Source organism: Choloepus didactylus, chromosome 4, assembly GCF_015220235.1.
Source record: "Choloepus didactylus isolate mChoDid1 chromosome 4, mChoDid1.pri, whole genome shotgun sequence".
In the NCBI taxonomy this organism is placed as follows: domain Eukaryota; kingdom Metazoa; phylum Chordata; class Mammalia; order Pilosa; family Megalonychidae; genus Choloepus; species Choloepus didactylus.
This window is the reverse complement of record NC_051310.1, coordinates 162,899,988-162,925,860: the sequence shown is the minus strand read 5'-3', so window position 1 is coordinate 162,925,860 and position 25,873 is coordinate 162,899,988. Positions and strand designations below refer to the sequence as shown.

The following is a 25,873-nucleotide window of genomic DNA, read 5'->3' as shown; positions in this document are numbered from 1 at the left end:
GGCAGTTATACACATCACCTAAAACCATACTTTATCTCTAAGTAGATAACAATAACAGACATATTTTGCCTAACAATACTCCACTGTGCAGTGTACACCTGGAAATGCACTAAATCTCTCCAGAATAGGGTGCAAGTCCTTGGGTGATGTTAGCTTTTAAAATTGATTTCCTTTAGCTTAAATACAGCAAAATGAACAGTACAGGTTATACCATATGATAAGGGGAAGACAGAGAAGAAAGCAAAGATATTTGCTTTACCAACAAATACAAGCATACTCATAACAAAACAAGGAGGAAATATTAATGCCATCATAGAACTCATTTCTGTAACTGGTCACACGGCCATAGTTCATATTTATCACTACCTTCTTCCACTACCCATTCCATGTTCCCTTTACCTTCAGCAAGCACTTCAGCTGGCCGTGGTTCTTTGCCTGGTGGGGTGACCCAAACCTTCATTCCTGAAGTTTCTTGGCCATTGGTAATCCTGCCTGGATTGGGTTATTGTAGTTTTCCATTGACTTTAATCACAGGGCATGGTAGTACTAAACGATACCCAAGGGGATCTCCTGTATTCCAGGAAAACTCTTCTTTACTTCCATTGTGTAGTTGCAGTGCTATTTCCCCTTGATAGTCAGGATCAATCACCCCAGCCAGTACAGTAATCCCCTTCCTTGCCTGTTGATTCAGAGTCAGAAGAAGACCAAAGTGGCCAGGTGGCAGTCTTAACTTCCAGTTCAATGGGATTATTATGTTTCCTGGTGGAAGCACTCCTCCTTTTGGAACAAAGACTTGTAGACCAGCAGAGCTTAAGCTTGCAGGGACAGGAAGCAAAATTTTACTTAGTGGATCACTAGGAGTGATAGTGAGTGGTGCCACTCCTGTTTCTACCCCTTGATTCCTGGACCCATGAATCCTGGCTATGGGAGAAACAGCACCATAGAGTGGATGCTGATTCAGAGCATACACAGCCTCCTGGAGAACACTGCCCCAGCCCTGCAAGGTATTGCCACCTAGTTGGCACCATAATTGAGTCTTCAACAGGCCATTCCACTGTTCTATCAATGCAGCTGCCTCTGGATGATGGGGAACATGGTAAGACCAGAGAATTCCATGAGCATCTGCCCATTCTCTCACTTCATTTGCTGTGAAGTGGGTTCCTTGGTCAAAAGCAATGCTGTGTGGAATACCATGACAGTGGATAAGGCATTCTGTAAATCCATGGCTGGTAGTTTTGGCAGAAGCATTTCATGCAGGGAAGGCAAACCCATATCTGGAGTATGTGTCTATTCCAGTAAGAACAAATTGCTGTCCCTTACATGATGGAAGTGGTCCAATTTAATCAACCTGCCACCAGGTAGAAGGCTGATCACCTTGGGGAACGGCGCCATATCAGGGACTGAGTGTGGGTCTCTGCTGCTGGCGGATTGGGCACTCAGCAGTGCCTGTGGCCAGGTCAGCCTTGGTGAGTGGAAGTCCATGTTGCTGAGCCCATGCATAACCTCCATCCCTACCACCATGACCACTTTGTTCATGAGCCCATTGGGCAATGACAGGAGTTGCTGGGGAAAGAGGCTGATTGGTATCCACCAAATGGGTTATTTTATCCACTTGGTTATTAAAATCTTCTTCTGCTGAAGTTACCCTCTGGTGAGCATTCACATGGGACACAAATATCTTCATGTTTTTGCCCACTCAGAAAGGTCTATCCACATACCTCTTCCCCAGACTTCTTTGTCACCAATCTTCCAATCATGTTCCTTCCAAGTCCCTGACCATCCAGCCAAACCATTGGCAACAGCCCATGAATCAGTATACAAGCACACCTCTGGCCAGTTCTCCTTCCAAGCAAAGTGAACAACCAGGTGCACTGCTCGAAGTTCTGCCCACTGGGAGGATTTCCCCTCATCACTGTCTTTCAGGGACATCCCAGAAAGGGGCTGCAGTCCCGCAGCTGTCCACTTTTAGGTGGTGCCTGCATATCGTGCAGAACCATCTGTAAACCAGGCCCGAGTTTTCTCTTCCCCAGTCAACTGACTGTAAGGAACTCCCAAAGATGCCATAGCTGTGGGCTGGGAAAGAGAAGGTAAGGTGGAAGGAGTGAGGGCCATGGGCATTTGGGCCACTTCCTCATGTAATTTACTTGTACCTTCAGGACCTGCTCGAGCTCTATCTTGTATCTACCATGTCCATTCTATGCTGCAGTGCTGCTGTGCATGCCCAACTTTATGGCTTGGTGGATCAGACAACACCCAGCTCATGATAGGTAACTCAGGTCCCATGGTAACTTGGTGGCCTGTGGTTAAGAGTTCTGTGTCTACTAAGGCCCAGTAGCAGGCCAACAGCTGTTTCTCAAATGGAGAGTAATTATCTGCAGAGTATGGTAAAGCTTTACTCCAAAATCCTAAGGGCCTGTATTGTGATTCTCCTATAGGAGCCTCCCAAAGACTCCAAACAGCATCTCTATTTGCCACTGACACTTCCAGCACCATTGGGTCAGCTGGATCATATGGTTCAAGTGGCAGAGCAGCTTGCACAGCAGCCTGGACCTGTCGCAGAGCCTCATCTTGTTCTGGTCCCCACTCAAAACTAGAAGCTTTTGAGGTCACTCGGTAAATGGTCTGGAGTAGCACACCTAAATGAGGAATATGTTGTCTCCAAAATCTAAAGAGGCCAACTAAGTGTTGTGCTTCTTTTTTGGTTGTAGGAGGGGCCAGAGTAACAGCTTATCCTTCACCTTAGAAGGAATATCTCGGCAGGCCCCATACCACTGGACACCTAAAAATGTTACTGAGGTGGAAGGCCCCTGTATTTTTGTTGGATTTATCTCCCATCCTCTGCCACGCAAATACCTTACCAACAAATCTAGAGTAGTTGCTGCTTCTTGCTCACTAGGTCCAATCAACATGATATCATCAAAATAATGGACCAGTGTGATGTCTTGTGGGAGGAAGAAACAATGAAGATCTCTGCAGACAATATTATGACATAGGGCTGGAGAGTTGATATAACCCTGAGGTAGCACAGTGAATGTAAACTGCTGGCCTTGCCAGCTGAATGCAAACTATTTCTGGTGGTCCTTACTGACAGCAATTGAGAAAAAGCATTTGCCAGATCAATAGCTGCATACCAGCTACCAGGGGATGTGTTGATTTGCTCAAGCAATGATACCACATCTGGAACAGCAGCTGCAATTGGAGTCACCACCTGGTTAAGCTTATGCTAATCCACTGTCATCCTCCAAGACTCATCTGTTTTCTGCACAGGCCAAATAGGAGAGTTGAATGGGGATATGGTGGGAATCACCATCACTGCATCCTTCAAGTCCTGGAGGGATTCTCAGCAATCCCTCCAGGAATCTGGTATTGCTTCTGATTTACTATTTTGCTGGGTAGGGGCAGTTCTAGTGGCTTCCACTTGGCCTTTCCTACCATAATAGCCCTCACTCCATGAATCAGGGGACCAATGTGAGGATTCTGCCAGTTGCTGAGTATGTTTATTCCAATTATGCATTCTGGCACTGGGGAAGTAACCACAGAATGGGTCCAGGGACCCACTGGACCCACTGTGAGATGGACCTGAGTTAAAACTCCAACAATCACCTGACCTCCATAAGCCCCAACTCTGACTGGTGGACCAGAGTGATGTTTTGGGTCTCTGGGAATTAATGTCACTTCTGAACCAGTGTCTAATAATCCATGAAACATCTGATCATTTCCTTTTCCCCAATGCACAGTTACCCTGGTAAAATGCTGTATGTCCCCCTGAGAAAGGCTGGGAGGAAGATTAACAGTATAAATTTTTGGCAGTGTAACAGGGTCCTTCCCCAAGGGTACTCGGCCTTCCCTTCATTCAAGGGGCTCTGGATCTGTAAACTGTCTCAAGTCTGGTAATTGATTAAGGGGCTGTGACTCTCTGTTTTTGTAATTCACAGGAGACTTTTGGTCATGTGATCTAGAATTCTTCTGCCTATATAGTTCAAACAAGAATTTAGTCTATTGCCCATGTATTTTATTACTTGGTACTCCATGATCCACTAGCAAATGCCATAAGTCTCTGCAAGTCATATTAGTTTGATTGCTGCTTTGAGCCTGTTTTCCATTATGGTAGCCATGCCCACCTTGTCTGTGGTGATTAACTGTAGCCACTTGGCTTCTGCTGACTTGGGACCTGATTATACCTATTGTGTCTAAGGATTCCAGCTCAGTGACAGCGGTTCCTTCAGTAATATCTGGCCTACAGAGAAGGGCGACTACAGAGCTCTTCAGGGATGATGGCGCTAGTCTCACAAATTTATTCCTTACAGTCCTGGTAAAAGGTGTGTCCTCTGGAAATTCCAGGGGTGTGTGAGAAGGTCTTCCATGATAAATCCACTCTAACATTCCAATCTCTCTAAGCCTTTGAATCTCCTCCTCCACATTGTACCAGGGCAGTTCTGGGATTTCAGCCTCCAGTAATGCCAGCCACCTTTTGATCCATGTTTCAGTCAACCACCCAAACAGACTGTTAATGCCCATTCTAACCCCTCAAGCTAAAACACTGAATGCAGAATCTGTTCTTAGTGGGCCCATATCAGTAAATTCAGCCTGATTCAACCTTATATTCCTTCCACCATTATCCTACACCCTTAATATCCATTCCCACACATATTCTCCCTGGTTTCTGTCTGTATAAGTTGGAAAACTCATACAGTTCCTTTGGAGAATAGCATACCTCTTCATGGGTCACACTTTGTACCTCACCCTTTGGGGCCTTTTGGGACATTAGTCTAGTTATGGGTCTTGAAGCAAAGACTGGTGGTGGGGGTGGGTCATGAAAAGAGTTAGAATTATCCCTCAAGCCATTTACCTCAGGACATTCTGTTGCATTTTCATCTCTTAAAACTGGATTAATCTCTCCAGACAGAGGAGTGAGGAGGTGATTACAGGATTAGCAGGCACTGAAGGGTTAATCTCTTTCGTGGGGGTTGGATGGCAGGCTCCTTAGGGCAAACTGGAGGTGGGGAAGCTGTTTCCTCAGGACAGCCCTCTACAGGTAAATCTAACAATGACTCAGCAGAATCCAGGGTTCCAATGTCTTCACTGCAATTATTATCAATCCATATGTCCCCATCCCAAGTTTCCAGATCCCGTTCTTTTCCAATCAATGCCTTTACTTTAATAGCAGACACACTGAGAGGTTGAGATTTTAGTTTATGTTGTAAATCTGCTGCTCACACAATGAGAGCCTGCATCTGGTTTTCAGAAACCTCAAGTCTGAGGGTATAGGAAATAAGATTTTCTTTCAGGGCACACATAGAAACCATTACATCTGTCGTACGGTGTTTAAGTTTTGAATTTGCAGCCTTTAACTTGTCCCTTTCTCTTACAACTTTGTCCAACATATCTAAGAGCAGCCAGCCAACATCATTATACCTCGTAATTCTGCAAAACTCTGTGAAGATGTCAAAAACACTGTTACCCAGAGCCTTGCTTCATAAAAGAGTATGATTAGGAGAATCAAATGGTGCTGTTTTGCGTATCTCCTTTGTCAACTCATGCCATGGACTGTCAGTGCCCTCTTGATTATTGGAAATAGAGTCATTAGTGCCTTTGAATCTAATCAGAGTAGAAAACAAATTGTAAAAGCCCATTTTAAGATTCTGTTTCTTAAGAACCACTTCTGGTACCAAGTTGTATTAGTTAGGGTTCTCTAGGGAAACAGAATCAATGAGAGGTATCTATGACTATAAAATTTATAAAAGTTACTCACACAACTGTGGGTATGCATGAGTCCGAATTCTGTAGGGCAGTCAGCAAACTGTCAATTCCAAGGAATATGTCTGACGAACTCCTCAGGAAACGAACCGGCAACTTTGACGAACTCCTCAGTGAACGCTTTGCTGGGCAGCCGAAGAAGTGAAGATCCTCTATCTGTTTCACTTATAAGTCTTCAACTGATTAACTGGATTAAATCCAGCCAATTGCATTCTTTCTTTGCAGAAGACACACCCTTCGGTGAGTCATCACAGCTGCAGCCAATTGACTGATAATTTAATAAACCAGCCTGTTGGTTTACTAACCAGCCACAAACATCCTTGCAGCGATTGTTAGGCCAGTGCTTGTTTGACCAGACAGCTGGGTACTATCAACTGGCCAAGTTGACGCATGAACCTAACCATCACAACAGATAACTGCTAAGGGAAATACTGGTGAAGTCATGGACACTCTTAGTGGCCATCTCCCAGTCCTTGCCTACCCCCCTCCTTTTCCACTCTTGTTTATTTGTATGTAGGTGTTTATTTTGCAGGAATCCACAGGCAGCCTGGGAGAGACATTAAATCTTAACCAGAGCCAGCTACAGGGGTTGCTTGATGAATGGTTTCGGCTCATTGGTGGTGCCCTCTCCCCTTGGGGTGTAAAAAAACCCCACCACTCAAGCAGCACAAGTGTCCTTCATCTGTGCATGCTGGGTTGTGGACCCTGAACATCTGGCCTCTCTAGGAAATTGGCCATGATAGGAACTCTTCCCCTGCTGTTTTGTAAGTAATAAAGCAGTTACTTGCTGAAAGCTTTTATTGTACCTGAGCCTGTGCTCCCACAATGCACTGTGTAGCAACTTGCTCTGCAGGAAGGTTCACCAGAGAAATAAAATATAAGACTTTCCTTATTGTTATTGAGTCATGCCCATTAATTTAGGATATTGATTATTCTCTAATTTTCTATCATGACCAAACTTTTGTTGTGATGAACTATGAAAAGTTGTAAAGAGAACCCAGTAGACTAAAGGAGCACCTTCTCATCCATTACCATCTCCACTTACCAGCTGATGCTTAACTTTCTCAGTGAGAAATTATTCCATTTAGCTTAAGACTTTGCCCTGCTAAAGCTCAACTTTCTCTGAGAAAATTAACTTTTTAAACTCTATGATCCTCTTACATTTTGCATTGGCTGAAACCATCCTTGAGTTTCTTGAGTGCTTATTTTGATATGAACAAGTAGGATGTCTGAATTAGTGGACACAAAAAGATTTTTATTTGAAAGTTGAGTTTAATTCAGGTATTTGCTTTCATAGGAGGTCACTTTGGGTTGTAATTGGTTTACAGTGGAGAAACTAGAGTTTATCATTCTTACTAAATAAATTTATTATATATATCAACAGATGCAAAATTCCCAGAATGTTTTTGTCTTTGTATTTTAAATTAGAAAATTACTATTGATTTTTTTTAAATTTTATTGAGATTGTTCACATACCATACAATCATCCAAAGATTCAAAGTGTACAATCAATTGCCCACGGTACCGTCATACAGCTGTGCACCCATCACCACATTTAACTTTTTTCCAATTTTTAGAACATTTTCATTACTCCAGAAAAGAAATAGAGACAAAAAAGAAAACTCAATTCCTCCCCTACCCCTACCCCCTCCCATTATTGGATCATAGTATTGGTATAGTACATTTTTTACTGTTGATGAAAGAATGTGAAAATACCATTATATATATATATATATATATATATACATATATAAACTATAGTACATAGTTTGCAATAGGTATATTTTTCCCTATATATCCCTCTATTAATAGCTTCTAGTTATATTGTCATACATTTGTTCCAGTTCATGAAAGAGATTTCTAATATTGTACAGTTAATCATGGACATTGTCCACCACAAGATTCACTGTTTTATACATTCTCATCTTTTAACTTCCAACTTTCCTTTGGTGACCTATGTGACTCTAGGCTTCTGCTTTTCACCACTTTCACACAATATTCAGCACTGTTAGTTATTTCCACAGTAACGTGCTACCATCACCTCTGTCCACTTCCAAGCACTTAGGCTCAACTTAGTTGAACATTATGCTTATGATAAGCAACTGCTCCCCATTCTTTAGCCTCATTCTATGTCCAGTTAACTTATATTTCATGTCCATGTGTTTACATATTATAATTAGTTCATATCAGTAAGACCATGCAATATTTGTCGTTACGTGTCTGACATTTCACTCAATGTAGTGCCCTCAAGGTTTCTCCATCAACTCACTTTTTTTTTAAGACAGTTTTGTTCACCCACCATACTTTCCATCCTAAGTAAACAATCAATGGTTCCCTGTATAGTTACATATTTATGTATTCACCACCATCACCACTATCTATATAAGGACATCTCTATTTCTTCCACAAAGAAGGAGGGAGAGTCAAAGAAGGTAGAGAGACAAAAGAAAAAGAAAGAAAGAAAAAAAACCTGACAGCTAAAAAGGAGTGAAAGGAAAGACAGAATTAAACTAAAGTAGAATAAGAGTCAGGCAACATCACCAATGCCAAGAGTCTCATACCCTCCCTTATGTCCCCCTCTTATATGCATTTAGCTTTGGTATATTGCTTTTGTTACATTAAAGGAAGCATAATACAAAGTTTCTGTTAACTATAGTCTCTAGTTTGTATTTTCCCCCATACCACCCTATTTATAACACCTTGCAAGGTTGACATTCATTTGTTCTCCTTCATGCAAAGATATATTTGTACGCTTTATCACAATTGTTGAGCACTCTAGGTTTCATTGAGTTATAAAGTCCCAGTCTTTATCTTTCCTCTTTCCTTCTGGTGTCCCACATGCTCCTAACCTTCCTCTTTCAATTATACTCACAGTCATCTTTGTTCAGTGCACTTACATTGCTGGGCTACCATCACCCCAAATTGTGTCCAAGCCTCTCACTCCTGTCTTTTCCTATTTGTCTGTAGTACTCCCTTTATTATTTCCTGTAGTACAGGTATCTTATTCACAAACTCTCTCATTGTCTGCTTGTAAGAGAATATTTTAAACTCTCCCTCATATTTGAAGGACAGTTTTGCCAGATATAGGATTCTTAGTTGGTGGTTTTTCTCTTTCAGTATCTTAAATATATCACACCACTTCCTTCTTGCCTCCATGGCATAGTCTTATCAAGCTTCCTTTGGATGTGATGGATTGCTTTTCTCCTGCTGCTTTCAGAATTCCCTCTTTGTCTTTGATGTTGGGTAATCTGATTAGTAAGTGTCTTGACATAGGCCTATTCAGATCTATTCTGTTTGGAGCAGGCTGTGCTTCTGGGATCTGTATTTTATGTCTTTCATAAGAGATTGGAAATATTCATTGATTATTTCCTCTGTTATTGCTTCTGTCTGTTTTCCCTTTTCTTCTCCTTCTGGGACACCTATGCCACTTACATTTGTGTGTTTCATGTTATCCTTCAGTTCCCTGAGATAATGCTCATATTTTTCCATTCTTTTCCCTATCTGTTCTTTTGTGTGTAAGATTTCAGATGTCTTGTTCTGCAGTTCCTGAGTGTTTTCTTCTGCCTCTTGAGATCTGCTGTTGTATCTCTCCATTGTGTTTTTCATCTCCTGTGCCCTTCATTCCCATAGATTCTGCCAGTTGTTTTTTCAAACTTTTGGTTTCTACCTTATGTTTGCCTAGTGTTTTCTTTATGGGCTTTGTCTCTTTTGTTATATCTTCCCTGAACTCATTGATTTGATTTTTGATTTCATTTAGTATATTTCTTTGAAAATCTTTAATTGACTGTTTCATTAAAGTGAAATCATATCTCAACTGTATCTTGATTGAGGTGTAAGTTTGTTTCTTTGACTGGGCCATATCTATGCTTTTCCTTGTATAGATTGTAGTTTTCTGTTGTCTAGGCATCTGGTTTCCTTGGTTAACTCAGACAGATTTTCCCAGACCAGAATGGGTTCAGATCTCAGAATGGGGCTATATTCAGGGTGTATGTTAGAGGAATGGCAGATTTCCTGTGAGGTTCCAATCACTGTGCTTTTCCTAACCTGCCCAGCAGGTGGTGCCTGTCAGCCTGTTGCTCCTGACTGGTGTAAGGAGATGGGCCACTTCAGCTTCTGTTTTGGCTGTTTTCCCCCAAGTTCTGGGCTCTGGTTCTGAAGGGAAAGCTGGGCTCCACCTCTTTTCTCTTAAAGAGGATAAAACCCCTCTGGAGTTTTCATCTGCATTTGAATTGTTGTCTCTCTGACTCTGTTATCTCCACCCCTCTCTGTGTCTGAGCATTGGGAACTGAAAATGGCTGCAGCTCTCTCTCTTCTGAGCCCCTCAGGTTGAGAGAGAGAAAAAGGGACAGAAAGCCCCCTTTTGGAGCCAGTACATGGCTCCCCAGATTCATTCATCAGCCGGAGGTAACAGCTGGTTTTCTAGGCTCCTCCTCCCAGGTCAGATGAGTCTTCTGGTTTTTTAAGGCCAGTCACCACTAAAAGCTCCTGCCTGCTTGTTAGGTGGTTTGTAGCTTGTATTCAGCAGTCCACATTTGTTAATTAAAACCCCATTTGGAGCTCAGCTGAGCTATACTCACTTGCTCCACTGGAAGACTGCTGCTAGTTTCTAGCATAGTAAAGCTTTGCAGTTTGGCCCGCCATGGGGAAGGGGGCTCCTGGCATGGTTCCACAATTTTTGCTTAAAGATTCTATGCTGTGGTCTCAGGCTTTTCTCCCAATCCAGGTTGGTGAGCAATATGTGAACAGTCACAGGTGTCTCCCAGCAGTTATTCCAGATCATTTACTAGCTGTTCCTGGTTGTTTATTAGTAGATCCAGGGTACTAACTAAATTCCACTCCTCTCTATGCCACCATCTTGTCCTTCCCCACCTTATTGATTTTTAATGGACAAAATTATCATATGAAATGAAAGTGGCAAAATTTAAATTTCATAAAAATAGAACCTTAATGACATAATGTATTGGTGATAAATCCAAACAATAGGTGAAATAGGATTTCAATAACATGCTTTTGTTAATAAGGATATTGATCTATTGCCAATACTCTGAAGCTATTATAAGTCAAATGTGATCCATTATTTTCAGTCCTTGAGATTTTGACTCACCAATTTTACTTTTTTTTAAATTGCAAATGACACCATCAGATGATGAAGGGAGAGCTTTCCCCCTAATTGGACCATAGTGAATAAAAAATAGGCCCTTTTTGTTAATGATTTAAATGTTCAGGTCTTTGTAAACTGTAAACATTGAAGCTTCAAAATTCATGTTAGCTAAGCCTCTCACTTTAAACTGCATTCAAGCCATTTTCATGGCTGCCAATAACCATCCTAGTATGAATCTTTAAATTCTATGGTTTAGATTTGGACTTACTAGTTAACAATATTGTAAACTCTGCAAGTGCATGTCCATGGTTTCAAATTTCTGTTGCTAGTACCTGGCATATAGTAGACAATCAATAAATATTGAATGGATGCATCTTAGTTTGTCAGGCTGCCCTGTCAAATGCCACACAGTGGGCTAGTTTAAGCAACAACAATTTATTGGCCCATAGTTTTAGAGGCCAGAAGTCCCAAAGCAAAGCATCAGCAAGGCCAGGCTTTCTCCTCAAGGTCTGTAGCATTCTGGAGCTGGTTTGCTGAAATTGTTGGGGTTTCTTGGTTTGTATCTCTGTCTCCTGTCACATGCCAATGTCCCTGATTTCCTCCCCTGTCTTTCTATGTCTTTATAAGCCCTCCAGAAGTACAGATTAAGGTCCATCCTGATTCAGTTTGGCCATATCTAAATAGACTCTTAGAAGACCCTGTTCAGAAATTAGTCCATAGCTGTACTGGTTTGTATATATCATGTTCCCCAGAAAAAGCCATGTTCTTTGATGCAGTCTTGTGGGGGCAGACATATTAGTGTGGATTAAGTTTGGAATGTTTGGATTAGATTATTTCCATGGAGATGCGCCCCATCCAACTGTGTGTGATAACTCTGGATAATTTCCATGGAGGTATGGCCCCACCCATTCAGTGTGGGCCTTTATTAGTTTACTGGAGCAATATATAAGCTCAGACAGAAGGAGCGAGCTTGCTACAGCGAAGAAGGACACTCTGAAGAATGCCCAGGAGCTGACAGTGGAACTGCAGTTTGAAGACGGCTGTTGAAAGCAGACTCTTGCTCCGGAGAAGCTAAGAGAGGACAAATGCCCCAAGAGCAACTGAGAGTGACATTTTGAAGAAGAGCTGCAGCCTAGAGAGAAACATCCTGGGAGCAAGGTATTTTGAAACCAGAACTTTGGGGCAGATGCCAGCCATGTGCCTTCTCAGCTAACAGAGGTTTTCCAGATGCCATTGGCCATCCTTCACTGAAGGTACCCAATTGATGATGCATTACCTTGGACATTTTATGGCCTTAAGACTGTAACTGTGTAACCAAATGAACCCCCTTTATAAAAGCCAGTCCATTTCTGGTGTTTTGCATTTTGGCAGCATTAGCAAACTAGAACAATAGCCTAACTAATAATACATCTTCAAAGAGTCCTATTTACAAAAGAGTACAGAATCACAGGGATGTGAATTAAGACTAGGAACTTGTCTTTTATGGGATATATAATTCAATCTACCACAGGATGTTCAATAATTCTTTAATAGGTCTATATTTATTATTAATTCACCAAGTAATTATTGTTTCATTCTTTCTATGCTATGGGCTAAAGAAGAGCCAAGATGAGGAAGGCAAACGTGCTGGTTGACAGAAGACAGATTAGACAAGTGTGAACATAACCATAAGATAAGGTGGGATAAGGTAAATACTCTGAGATAAGTATAAACAGCATATAATAAAGCCTCAAAAGGTAGAGAGGATTCAGGAATGGGTTCAAGGAGGATGTGGTCTTTGAAGTTGAGCCTTGAAAGGTGGCCCTATGGATGCTGAGTGGATTGGGAGTATAGGCATAGCTGGGAGTTTTTTCCGCCTCTGAGCTACGATAGCTATTTTTTTTTTTTTACAGCACTTGCTACATACTATGCTAAAATGATTTTGTTCTCAGATTCTTGAGGGTTATGTGTTGGTAAATATCACATCTTCTGCTAAATCTATGAGGGCACTGTACACATATTTTAAAAATTATATCTTTCAAATTATCCAAAATTTGATAGCTTTGCTTATTATGTTAGTAGACTTGCTGATAACCAAAACAGCTCCTTAAATATGAATCAGAATAAAAAATTTCTGAAACAGCAGTTAAGGACTAAGTCACTGGAGTTAGGACTACCATCATCAAAAATTAGTTCAGCCACTTAATAGCAGTGGAATCTTGGCAATATGCTTAACCAAAGAAAACTCAGTTTTTTTATTTATAAAAGGGAGTGATAATAACACTTACATTATAGGGCTATGTGGTAGATTAAAGATAGCTTCAAATTCTTTTCTAGCCCTCCCTTTGAGAGGTGGAGTCTAATTCCCATCTCCTTGAATCTGGGCTGACCTTAGTGACATTCTTAAATAATAGAATTCAGTGCAAATATGATTCCGGGACTTTTGAGGCTAGATTACTTGAAGCTCTACATCTTTTGTTAATCCCTCTTAGAATCCTTCCCCTTGGAAAACTCTCTCTAGGAGCCCTTAGCCACCAAAGAAGGAAGTCCAACTACCCTAAGACTGTCATGCTGGAAGACAACATGTGTTGTTTTTGACATGCTGTGGTTAACAGTACCACTGAGCCCAGCTTTTCAGCCATTCCAGCCAAGGTACTAGATATAGGAATTAAGCTGAATACCCCTGATTGACTTCAGCTGACTCCATGGGGAGCATAAGAATCACCCATCCTAAGCCCACCTGACTTCTTGACCCTTAAAATCATGCTATACAATAAACAGTTGTTGTTTCAGTTATTTTAATAAACAGTTTGGGGACCTTTTATTATAGCAACACATAACCAAAACAGGCTATTATGAAGATTAAATGACTAAACATATATACAACACTTAGCACAGCATCTGGCACATGGTAAAAGCTTCATAAACAATTTTTGCTACCATGATATTATAATGATGATTCTGAAAGCTGCCTATGTGTGTGTATACCTTTATGTGTATGTCTGTGTTTGTGTGTACATACACATGCATATGATTTGTGAGACACAAGAAAGTGAGCTCAATATGAAAGGCAATAATATCATGCACCTTCATATAAAATAAGCTTTAGTAAATCATTATTCTGTAAGAAATTCTTGTTTTTCTCTGCATAAGCATTCAATAATAAGACTTTTTTTCTCCAGTGTTTTATTCTGGATTTATTCTCAGATCACTTTACATTGCCCATCTGAATGATATATCTGAATGCTCTTAACTACTTCTTTGGTTTCAGTTCCCATCTGTTTGCTGATGAATCCCAAATTTTTATACCCCAATTTTTCTGAACTTCAGATATGAATATCCAAGTACTTAGATGAAAATCTCCCCCAAAATGATCCACAGGCACCTCCAGATCACATGGCAAAAATTGAAATCTTCATCCTTTTTCCTAAAATTTCCCTTCTTCCCTTATTCACTCTCCACTCAGTTGCTTATGTAAAAATCCTGGGTTTTAAGCAAAAAATCTGGCCCAAGATCACAAATCTCAATTGTATGTTCATTAAATTAGATCCTTATTTATAGGTGGCAATTAAAAAGTTTAAGGCCTTCATAAAGCAACTTATGAATATGATAATGATGTTTCTTTTAAAAACACAGAAGTTCCAATAATGTGCTAGTGAAGAATGTTTTATAAAGTGTCTGATATTTGGAAAATGCTAAGAAAACTACAATAGTTTGGCAACTCTGGGGATTTGGGCATTTCCTATATGCTGCTCAAGCCTATTAAAGCTTGAGACTATATTCATTCATTCCATTTTTAATCTGGATAAGAGGCAAGATGGCTGCATAGGGAGGTGTGGAATTTAGTTAGTCCTCTAGAGCGCTGAGTAAATAAATAGCCAGGAACAACTAACTAGTAAGTAGTCTGGAGCAACTGTTGGGGAACATCTGTGACCTGAAACACATTGTACACCAGTCTGGAATGGGTGGGACAGCTGAAATCACAGCATAGACCTGGTAACTTGATACTGATTACACCCTTCTCCTGAGACCTGGGCCTGTCTGGTCTGGGAAAATCTGACTGGTGTAATCAAGGAAACCAGATGCTTAGACAACAAAAAATTATGATTCACACTAGGAAAAATGATGATATGGCCCAGTCAAAGAAATAAACTTACACTGTAATGAAATACAGGAGTTGAAACAACTAATTAAAGATGTTCAAACAAATCTTCTAAATGAAATCAACAAGATGAAGGAAAATATGGCAAAAGAGATGAAGGACATAAAGAAGACATTGGGTAACTGTAAAGAAGAATTTGTAAGCTTGAGAAGACAAATGACAGAGTTTATGGGAATGAAAGGTAATAGAAGAAATGAAAGACACAATGGAGACATACAACAGCAGATCTGAAGAGACAGAGGAAGGGATTCATGAACTGGAGAACAGGACATTTGAAGCCCTACACACAAAAGAACAGATGGAGAAAAGAATGGAACTGAATGACAAAATGGAACTGAATGACAAAAGGGAACTGAATGACAGCATGAATCCCAGGAATATATGTGCCATGGGTGTCCCAAAAGAAGAAGAGAAGGGAAAGGGGGCAGAAAGAATAATGGAGGAAATAATCACTGAAAATTTCCCACCTCTTATGAAACACATAAAATTACAGATCCAAGAAGTGAAGCACACCCCAAACAATAGATCCAAATAGACCTACTCCAAGACACTTAATAATCAGATTATCAAATGTAAAAATCAGAGAATTCTGAAAACAGCAAGAGAAAAGCAAGCCATCACATACAAGGGAAGCTCAATAAGACTATGTGCAGATGTCTCGGTAGAAACCACAGAGGTGAGAAGGCAGTGGCATGGTATATTTAAGATACTGAAAGACAAAAACTGCCAACCAAGAATTCTATATCTGGCAAAACTTCCTTCAAAAATGAGGGAGAGTTTAAAATATTTTCAGACAAACAGACACCAAGAGAATTTGTGAACAAGACACCTGCTCTACAAGAAATAATAAAGGGAGCACTACAGGTAGATAGGAAAAGATAGGAGAGAGGTTTGGAAAAGAGTGTAGAAATGAAGACTATCAGTAATGGTAAAAAATGAGGGGGAGGAAAAAATAAAAATAAAATAAGATATGACATATAAAATACAAAGGACAAAATGGTAGACAGTAGACATTACATTGAGTGAAATTAGCCAGAAGTAAACAGAAAATTAATGTATAGTCTCACTAATATGGACTAACATTTATAAGTGGACCTTGAAATTTAAAGTTGAGAACACAGGTTATCAGGAGATAGAAGGAGGGTAGAGATCAGGCATCTGATGCTGAAGGAGTACTGAGTGTTCAACAGGGTTGATTGTATAGATTCAGAAATGGATAGCACAATACTGTGTGATGGTAGCACAGTATTGTAAGTACTCTGAACAAAGATGAATGCGAGTATGGGTGAAAGAAGAAGGCTAGGGGCATGTATGATACCAAAATGAAAGATGGAGGATAAATGCTGGGACTGTATAACTTAGTGAAATCTAGAGTGGTCAATTATGGTGATTAAGTGTACTAATATAAGAATGTTTTTACATAAGGGAGAACAAATGAATGTCAATATTGCAAGGTGTTGAAAACTGGATGGTATGGAGGGAAAATACAATCAGTGCCAACTAGAGTCTATAGTTAACAGTAACATGGTAATATGCTTCCATTAATTGTAACGAAGCTAAATGTCTATAAGAAGGGGATATAAGGGAGAGGTATGGGATTCTTGGTGGTGGTGGTGTTTTATGACCTTTCTTGTATTTTATTTTTTTTCTATTATTTTATTCTTCCTTTTTTTCTCTCCTCTTCCTCTTTCATTGAGGAAGAAATGGAAATGTCCTCATATAGATTTTGGTGGTAAATGCATAACTATGTGATTACACCTGGAATCACTGATTGTTTACCTAAGATGGATTGTATGGTATGGGAATAAAACTGTGCAAAAAATTAAAAAAAATTAATCTGAAGGATATCAAATGGTCAAATTAACTTAATTTATCTGCACATTTCTTAATGCTTTGGTACCCATGGTTGTAGCAGGGTAGTTGTCACACAATGCCTTTCTTCTCCTCTCCACAATGTTGTCAAGAAGAGACTGTTCATTCTACACCAGCCTTATGTCCAGTGCCACCTGATTTCTTGAAATCTCAATATTTTGAATCAAATTTGATCAGACATTTGTACTGTCTCCTAGTGTCATTTTGATTCATATAATTTTATTTTGTACTTTAGTTCAACTTTTTTCTAATTTATGGCCCTCTGACTCTGTTTTTAAAATTCTCTACATGTTGACATCCTTATTAATACAGCTTAATCTGACAATACCTGACCACAGGCATGTTGATTATATCCCTTTGGAATTGGTGAAATCAGAAAAAAAATTAATTTTGAATATACACCATTAAAAAATAAATATTCAATTAATGTGGTCTTATCTGTTTATGGTATCAAAATGTTTTCTTCTCCCAAACTAAAGGTCCTGAGAAAAATTCAAGATTCCTTAGAATGAAAAAAACATGTCTTCTAAATCAAAGAGCTTGCAGAATGATGCAGCAGACAGCTAGACACGCTTAATGTAAAAGGAACTTAATGTTTACTGAAAAAAGAAATAGGAACTATGACCATAAACCTTTACAAAAGGAAATTGGAACTATGACCATAAACCTTTACAAAAAGCCCTTTACCTTATTTACTTTCAGCAACTTCATAAATACCAGAAGAGCAATTGGACAGTTTAAGATGAGTTAGCAAAGTTTCTTTTTTCATAAAGCAAACTTGTAAATCTTTCCCTTTGGCACCTTTTCCTGAGCCTCCTTAATTGTGTTGAAGAGATATGCAGTTCTTTCAGATTTTTGCTTAGGTGGGTGGTTTCCAAACTGATCGGAATCTCCAGGTATGTGTTTCCCGTCCAGGGTTTTCCTGTCACTGCATCTATGACTTTTCCCACTCTGAAAATGATCTCAGCCAGTTTATGCTTCACATGCTTCGTTTGTGGAACAGGTAATGTTTTGAAAAGCACAGTATCCCCAACTGTGCACTACTGGAGAGCATCGTGAGCAAAGTAGGTTTTCCGCTTATTAAAATACTTTAATAAGAAGGTATCCAGAACAAGGCAGGTCACTCTCACTTTAGCAGTTTTTTGCATTGCTGTCCCAATCACCTTCCCCACGATCCTTTTGGCATAGATGGACGAGCAAGCTATTGACATTATGTGACTTTGGTCTCCTCGGGGTTGGGTCTGTCCAGTCGCGCGGCGCAGGTAGGAGCGTGATGACGTCATGCCGCCCCCTCTGACTCTCAATTCCTGGAAACAACTTTAGAAAAGGTTTTCAGTGGCTTAAATTTGGGAAACACTCTATCCTTTTGTTGAAGAGTTACCATATACATAAACATACTGAAATGCTGAAAAGTAAAGAACTGCAGGAAAAAACACACAACTTATTTGGCTTGTTTATTCTAGTGGTTCCCGTGAATCTGAAAAAAAAAAGCGTAACAGCTTTTATGCGGTCTCTTCCAGCTTTATGGATTATTATTATTATCTTTGTGCCCCACACCTAGTTTATAAGATAACATAAATTAGGGGATAGCTGTTTACTTGAGAATGCTTCAAAGTGTTTTGCATGAGTTTCCTTTAGCTTCTTATCTTCTCTGCACCTCAAATGGGTTCCAAATAGTCCTGACTTTCTAGAAACACATTGGTTGTATACAATGAAGCATATATGTAACATGCTTACAAGCACGTGCTAACGTAATAGATAAAAACAGTGTTTTGGCAGAGAAGATTTTAATTAGTTGATTTAAGAAAAACAGCTACTACTCTGTCTTCTGTTCAGCATAGAAAATGTACTTTGGTCTATGGCTCAGCTCATAAAACAATTAGCTGGCAGGAAAGTCAGGGCTCTTCAGCTACATGTATATAACAATATCAGGGAAGTGTTAGAATAACTTAAACCTCCCTAATGAGCTTCAGGGCTTTAATGAGAAGATTTTCTATTCTTGTGTGATCAATATTGCTCTGTGATATGAAAAGGATTTTTTTTTTGGCAAGAAAGTTCAAGATAAATGACCAAGAAGAAGTTAAGAAGTGGCTAATCCCTTGTAGTCCAAAAGGGATTAATTATTGCTCACCAGGAACTGCCACCAAAATAAAGTAACAAAAACTATTTTTAATCTGTTTTTTTTTTTTTTTTTTTTTTTTTTTTTTACGTGAATGGGCACTGCCATGTGCCCATGAAACTTTATTTACAGAAACAGGCAGTGGCCAGATTGCGCCCACGGGCCACAGTCTGCTGACCCCTGCCCTTGACCATCATTAGTCCACAAGTCCTTGGAGTCTACTGGAATATATTATCTGTGGGCTGCACCTTCTGCTGACTTCCCAGGGCATGGCAGGGTTTGTGGGGACCCAGATGGGGTGGGCTGGGTTTCAGTGTTCTCCTGCCCTGGCCACCTGACCTCTGGGAGGCTCAGGCTTCCTGGGCAAGGGGGGTTGGTGGCAGGAGAAACTGGGGGAGGCAGAAGCAACCTGAAGGCATGATCCCCTCTTGGCAAGCCGACTCCTGAACCTCACCTCAGAACCAAGCATTCGATTTGCTGGGGCACTTGTTTAGGAACCTCTGGGCAGCCCCCCACCCCCATATACACCCCACTCTGAGCTTCCAGAAGGTGGTCTGTGGCTCAGGAAGCTGCGGTTTAGCGAGTGTCTTCCTGGTGCTGCTGACGCAGAAAGCTCAAGGGCCAGCTCTGAGTGGGCAGGGGTCCATCCAGTCCCTTCCCGTCGGAGGCCAGGATGGTTTGGTTTGGGCTCCTGAACTTGACATTCTGTCTACCTGTGTTTTAACCTTTTTTTTTTTTTTTTCTGAATTCAGTCAACCAAGCAATTAGCTTTGATTGGCTATGATTGTGTGAAAATGTGAATATCATGTGTTTAGTGACACTATTGTTATATATTTATAATTGGCCTTGAATTTTTTCTCTATAAAAATAGTCATTGTTAATCACCAACTCAAAATGGACAAAGTGGCTGAGGTGTGTGTGTGTGTGTGTGCGGAAGTATAATAAAAAGAGATAGTCCAAAAGAGTCACTGATAATAAGCCAAGTATTACAGAAATTTTAGATATGTGGGCATACACAGACAGTACCTTTAGTTTTTTTTTTTGTACAAATACAAATATTGATTGAGATATCTGTTTTCCATCATCCTTTATCCTCTGAAACAGATTTCAGGGTGTCAAGGAGTTCACTTGTGAGAGCGATAATATAAACATAGAAGAGATAGTCATCATATTTTAATAGAGGTTTACCATGGAAACTGAGGAAATGCTGGATAGAAAGTAAAGAAGTTTAGGAGAACAGGACAGCTTTTTAGTTTTAATTGGGGCAAGAATGTTTGTTAGAGAGAAAGGAGTAAGAGAAAATGCCAGAATGAAAGCCTAAAGGAGGAAACCGTTTCCTTATCAGTATTATCAGCTATCTCCGAATGTGTGTTTAGAAGCTTTAAATTTCAGCAAGAGAGATCACATTGATTTATTTTTAAAAGCAACTAAATTGATGACATCATGATCCAGCTATGCTTACTGATGCTTCCTCTGCCCAAGACTCACTGAGGATTTTGTCATAGTTTGGAGGTGGGAGGAGAATTTCAGACCAGTAGTCATCCATCAGTAGGGGTCACCACTGACAATGGCTCGTTCAGCTCATTGCTGCTTTTGTGTCATTCTTCGGCCACAGAACATTGGTGAGGCTTGGAAGATTTGTGCGTTTGGTCCAACTTTCTTAGAGGGACCACACGGCCATTCCTCTCTGAGCTCTCTTGGTCTTCCTCTCAAGAATTCTTCCAGAGGGGTCCTAGAATTTCCCCTCACTGCTCTGGATCCTTCTGGCCTCTCTTTTCTTTATGTTCAGTTAACTCTCCACTCCACATCCTTTCTTGAATGCTGCCTTCCCTCTATTTTTTCACATTTGATGTTGATGATCATTTAAACTAAAGTTTGAATCATTACCACCAGATATTTTGTTTTCCTTTCCTTTAACAGAGGGGCTTAATCATTACAGTGTTCTTTCAGGGAAGGGAAGCTTACCATTATTCTAGCATGGCAAATAAAGGTCAGATTAACAAGACAGTTAAGTGCCCATGTTAACGTTCTTTGAACTTTCATCTTCTTCCAGACTTCTATTTGAGGTGTGCATATGATATTCAACAATTAGAATGATACCAATGGATCTTAAGAAATCCCCAAAAACCATTTTGCCAAGTTGGAATCAAGGAGACATGGATATCATCTCCATTTCTAGTGATTCTTATTTCCTGGCATTTCTGTGGTTGGATTTATATCAACAAAAAAATTGGAGATTAAGGAAATTAATCAGAAGACTTTGGTTTAAAAATAACAATTGAAAAATAAAATTTTCTATAGAATTTTATGGTTTGGAATCTACAGAGATAAGATTCATTAGGTTGGTGCTTAACTCTCTTTTTTACTCTCATGAAAAGATTGTTCTCTAATTGTCACTGAGTAGAAAGTAAAGACAGATTATACAAATATTTTTGACTGATTAAAAGATTAAAATTGCCAGTCTTCCAAAAAATACATCAGGATTCAAGAATATCTTCTGGCAGTTTTTTTCTTCTACTGTAAATAAAGGGTCAATCAACATGTTCAAATAACTCACAACTACATCTTTTCTTGTTAGAACATGTCATCCAGCAGTTTTTGATTAGATGTTCTCAGATAATAGCTGGGGCAGATTGACCAAAGGAGAGCAGTTTCTTTAATCGGGATAACATAATGATTCTATTGCAAACCTTAGTACTTTCTATGGATATCACCAATTTTCTTTTTTATCTATTAATAGTGCAATATCTTTAGTGGAATTGAAGACAGAACCTTCTGAAGGTCTCAATACAACTTTATAAAAGGTCACGACAATGCCTTTAGAATCAAATTCATTCACTGTTCTACAGAGAAGCAAGTTTTCTAGTAACTTGGATGTGACTTGAGGACAGGGACTCTGTGAACACTAAGTCATGGGATGTGCTGAACAGAAATCTGAATTCTCTGCCTGGTTAAAGCCAGTGACCTCGAGCTTTCTGCTCTTGACTTATTTTGTGGGCATCAGTTTCTTTATCCATGAAAGGAAGGCTTTTTCCAACATCATCTGAGGTCCTTGCAGTTCTAAAGTTTTTCTGGAATCTGCCTGGTATGTCATAAATGTTTGATTAAGAAAAAAAATTTGACTTCCAAATGGGTAGCAACACATGTATGGAAATGCAGTGGAATCTCAATTTTTTTTTTTTTTTGTAATTTTGGGAGCAGAATCAACATGACTAAATCACAAATGCAATGAATTCCTTGTTTACTTATGTCCAAAAGAAATATTTGTTGTCTAAAAAACAATCCAAACTCACTGAAAACAAAATACCCCACATACTGGTTGAAAATATCTAGTAAACCTTAGTATTTTTATATTTGAAAAAGTGCCCGATACCTGGTTTGAATATATTAAATGTAATGAATATATTGAAGAAGCTTTTTAGCTACTTGAGCTAAGTTTATGCTTTGCCAACAGAACAAGTACATTTATTACATTAAAAATATACAGCTGGAAAAATAAACATTTAGACAGGTAAGAAAACAAACTGCCTGTTTTAATTTTGCTCTGAACATTGTCAAACTAATAGAGCCATATGTCATTATGTATTTGCATGGCCACAAAAGTTAAAATAGAAAGCATAGACATGGCTTTTGACTGACAATTGCTATGAATATAGTGTTAATTGACTAATTTTATGCATGTGAAGTTATAAAATAACTACATATATAATGGTTTACATCTTTGAGCATATATACTGTGTAAATATATATTTACCTACATTTACTCTCTAATCCATATAACATCCCCATGAGCTATGTATGACTATTGTCAACCTTATCTTTCAGGTGAGGAAATTGAAGCCCAGAGATGTTCATTAATTTGTCTAAGAGCCTACAGTCAGTAAGTGGTATTGTCAAGGATTAAATCCTGGCACCCTGGTTTTACTATCTTAATGGACTACAATATTAGCATCTTACCATGATGATTTCTGAAAGTACTACTGAATTATGCAAAATATATTAATTTATCCTCTTTATTTATAAGTTTACTTAAGAAAATTTAGACACTGCCATGTGTTCAAACAAAATGAATAATTTTCTTCCTACTCAACACATGCAATTTCTATTTCTCTACCTTTTGTAAAACCAAAACCTGTAAAATCAACTTTTTCTTTTTTTAAAAATCAGAGACAGCAATTCATTTCTATGATTTACTAGCCTATGTGTTAAAATGTATCAGTGCTTTTAATCTTTTGCTTTTAATACATAGGGAGCTAGTTTCTAATGAATCCCCATGAGCTGAAAAGTATTATGCACTCTATGAAGTTATAAGTAGCTAATATATGTCCTCTTTTCAATCTTTCAGGAGGCCTTATGTAGTTCTGTTAGTGTTATCTCAACCCATAATATATTCCATTAGAAATGAATAGATCATCTGTTTCACTCAAGCAACTAACATTCAATCACACATTAATATTACTTCAATTCTTATTCAGAGGTATCAAACATCTATCTCTTTCAACATCTTTCAAAACTTTAAATAAGGCTGACAATTACAATTATAATGTGTCATGTGATACCAAGTGTAATAAACTGTAAATAAGTCAAGAATAATGATGAAGTAAAGAAAGAAGGCTGAGACAAAGAGAAGAAATAGTGAAAAATTTACAGTCTTAGTTTCTTCTTTCTGTCAGGGAAATAACTGCTTATTTTCAATAAAGTCTAACCATTCTAAAAACTTTTAAGGACAATTTCTATTGCAAAGGGATAACATTTGAAGTTCCATTTGAATAATGCAGTACTTGTGGCCTGGTTGAAAATATATAAGCTTCCAGTATTCTTCTCATGGGATAGATTAGCCAGATGCAAAAGAAAAAGCCTTGAAAGCATATCAATAGACAGAACTTAGCAAGAAAACATTTACTTTATATTGGGGATTAAATCATGTCCCCAGCAAGAGATATGTTCAAGTTCTAACTTCTGGTCCTGTGGGGTGTGAATCCATTTGTAAACAGGATCTTAGAGGATGTTATTATAAGCTAAGGTATGGGTTCATTTTTGTATAGGATCAAAGATCCTATTTAGATGAGGCCAATTTGAATTAGGGTGGGCCTTAATCCATAGTGTGTAGACCTTATAGGGAGAGGATATCTAGAGAGAAACACAGATGACTGAGCAGCCAGTATTAGTCAGAAGTCAGTGGAAATCAAAGGAGCAGACCAAGAGGGTAGGGGTGAAGGAGACAGGGAGAGAGGGAGAGACGGAGAGAGGGAGGGAGAGACGGAGAGAGGAAGGGAGGGAGAGAGGGAGGGAGAGGGATTGAGAGACGGAGAGAGGAAGGGAGGGAGAGAGGGAGGGAGAGGGATTGAGAGAGAGACTGAGAGATATCACCATGTGAGGGAGGAACCCCAAAGAGTGCTGCAAGCCTGGGCTAGAATGTTCCAGACTCCAGGAGAAATCATGGCCTGTTGAGACTCTGCTTCCAAAACTGTGAGACAATTAAGTGCCTGTTGTTTAAGCCATCCAGTCTGTGGTATTTGTCATGACAGCCCCAGCAAACTAAGTTTCCTAGTGCTAGACAATCAAGCATCTGTCTTTCATTTAATGGCCATTATATGTATTTTTAGCTCTGTTGAACTTTTGAGTGTCACATGGATACATGATTAATGAGGGATTATACAAATTCTGTTGAAATCAATGTTTTAAAATAAATAGTGTTTTAATCTGATCAATCTAAAAGTTGTTATATTGCTTTGGTCCTATCCAAATTTATTCAGAATAAATATTGAATTGTTTCATGATAATAATTTTTGGTGAAAATTTTGTTTTTGAGAGTTGTAAATAGCTTATCTCTAGAGATCATATTGCTCAATGTTCTTATAAATAATAGAAAAAGTTGTTTAGTAATACATATCAGTTAGGATGCTTTCTGTAGCAAGTGTTTGAAAAGTTAAGCCAGATTAAAAATAAGAATATGTAATATTTTACAGAGATAGAATCAAGATGGGTTGATTCAGCAGCTCAACCTTGTCTCTCTACTATTCTGCTTTCCTTTATGATTGTGAGATGGCTGACTTAAGTTTTCTTGTTCTTGTCCTGTGCCTGTGTGTGTGTGTGTGGGGGGGGGGGGGGTGCAGAAGAGGCTTCTTACGTGAATAATTGAATTCAATTGTGATTATTTAGGAAAGAGGAGAGCAGAAAGGGTGCTGGGTGATCATCAGGGTCCAACACAAGGATGTAAGGTAAGAAGCTCTATCATTGTGGTTAGTCATAATTTTTTGTGTATAGAATGCTCTAGCAAACTTTGACTCTATTGGACTAAGATTACTTTTGTACAATATTTAATTTGTATTAAAAAAAATCCAAATGTTCCTTTTTATTACTTACAATATGAAATTCAGTTATGGCCGCTTAACCTGGAGGCTCTAAATTCTTCACCATTCAGCAACAAAATGGAATTTTCATGTAGAAAGCAGAGTATAAATTTGTGAGCTTTTAGTGCATTCAGTTATTATGGCCAAAATTGGTAGTTATTCTCCTGATTTTTAGTTGGGCCATGGTTGCTTAGAATAAATAGTGCTTGTCAGCCTCCCTTGCAGCTAGGTGTATTGTATTGTCCAGGCTTGCCCATTGGGATGTCAGTGGAAGAGATGTGCTTAACTTCTAGTTTGTTTTTAAAGGGAAGGAACAACCCTTTAGGGATGGTGGAAACAGGAAGGAGTCTGGTCTCCTGTCAACTTTTAACAGAAGATCTGTTGTATTAACTTGGCCACTCATGTCTATATTTTATAAGACATTTTAAATTTAGGTTGAATCTGCATCCTAATATGTAGATAGCCAGTATTTAAACTATCTAGAAATAAGGTGTGGTTCCTTGAGACTAGAAACTACTATAATCCTTCTA

General features: G+C 39.0%; 2 pseudogenes; both read right to left on the bottom strand.

The window, feature by feature from the left end:
- Window positions 1-319: 319 nt before the first annotated feature.
- Window positions 320-17,213, bottom strand: LOC119532984 (annotated as a pseudogene).
- Window positions 17,214-17,608: 395 nt separating this feature from the next.
- On the bottom strand, window positions 17,609-18,106 carry LOC119532983 (annotated as a pseudogene).
- Window positions 18,107-25,873: the final 7,767 nt, after the last annotated feature.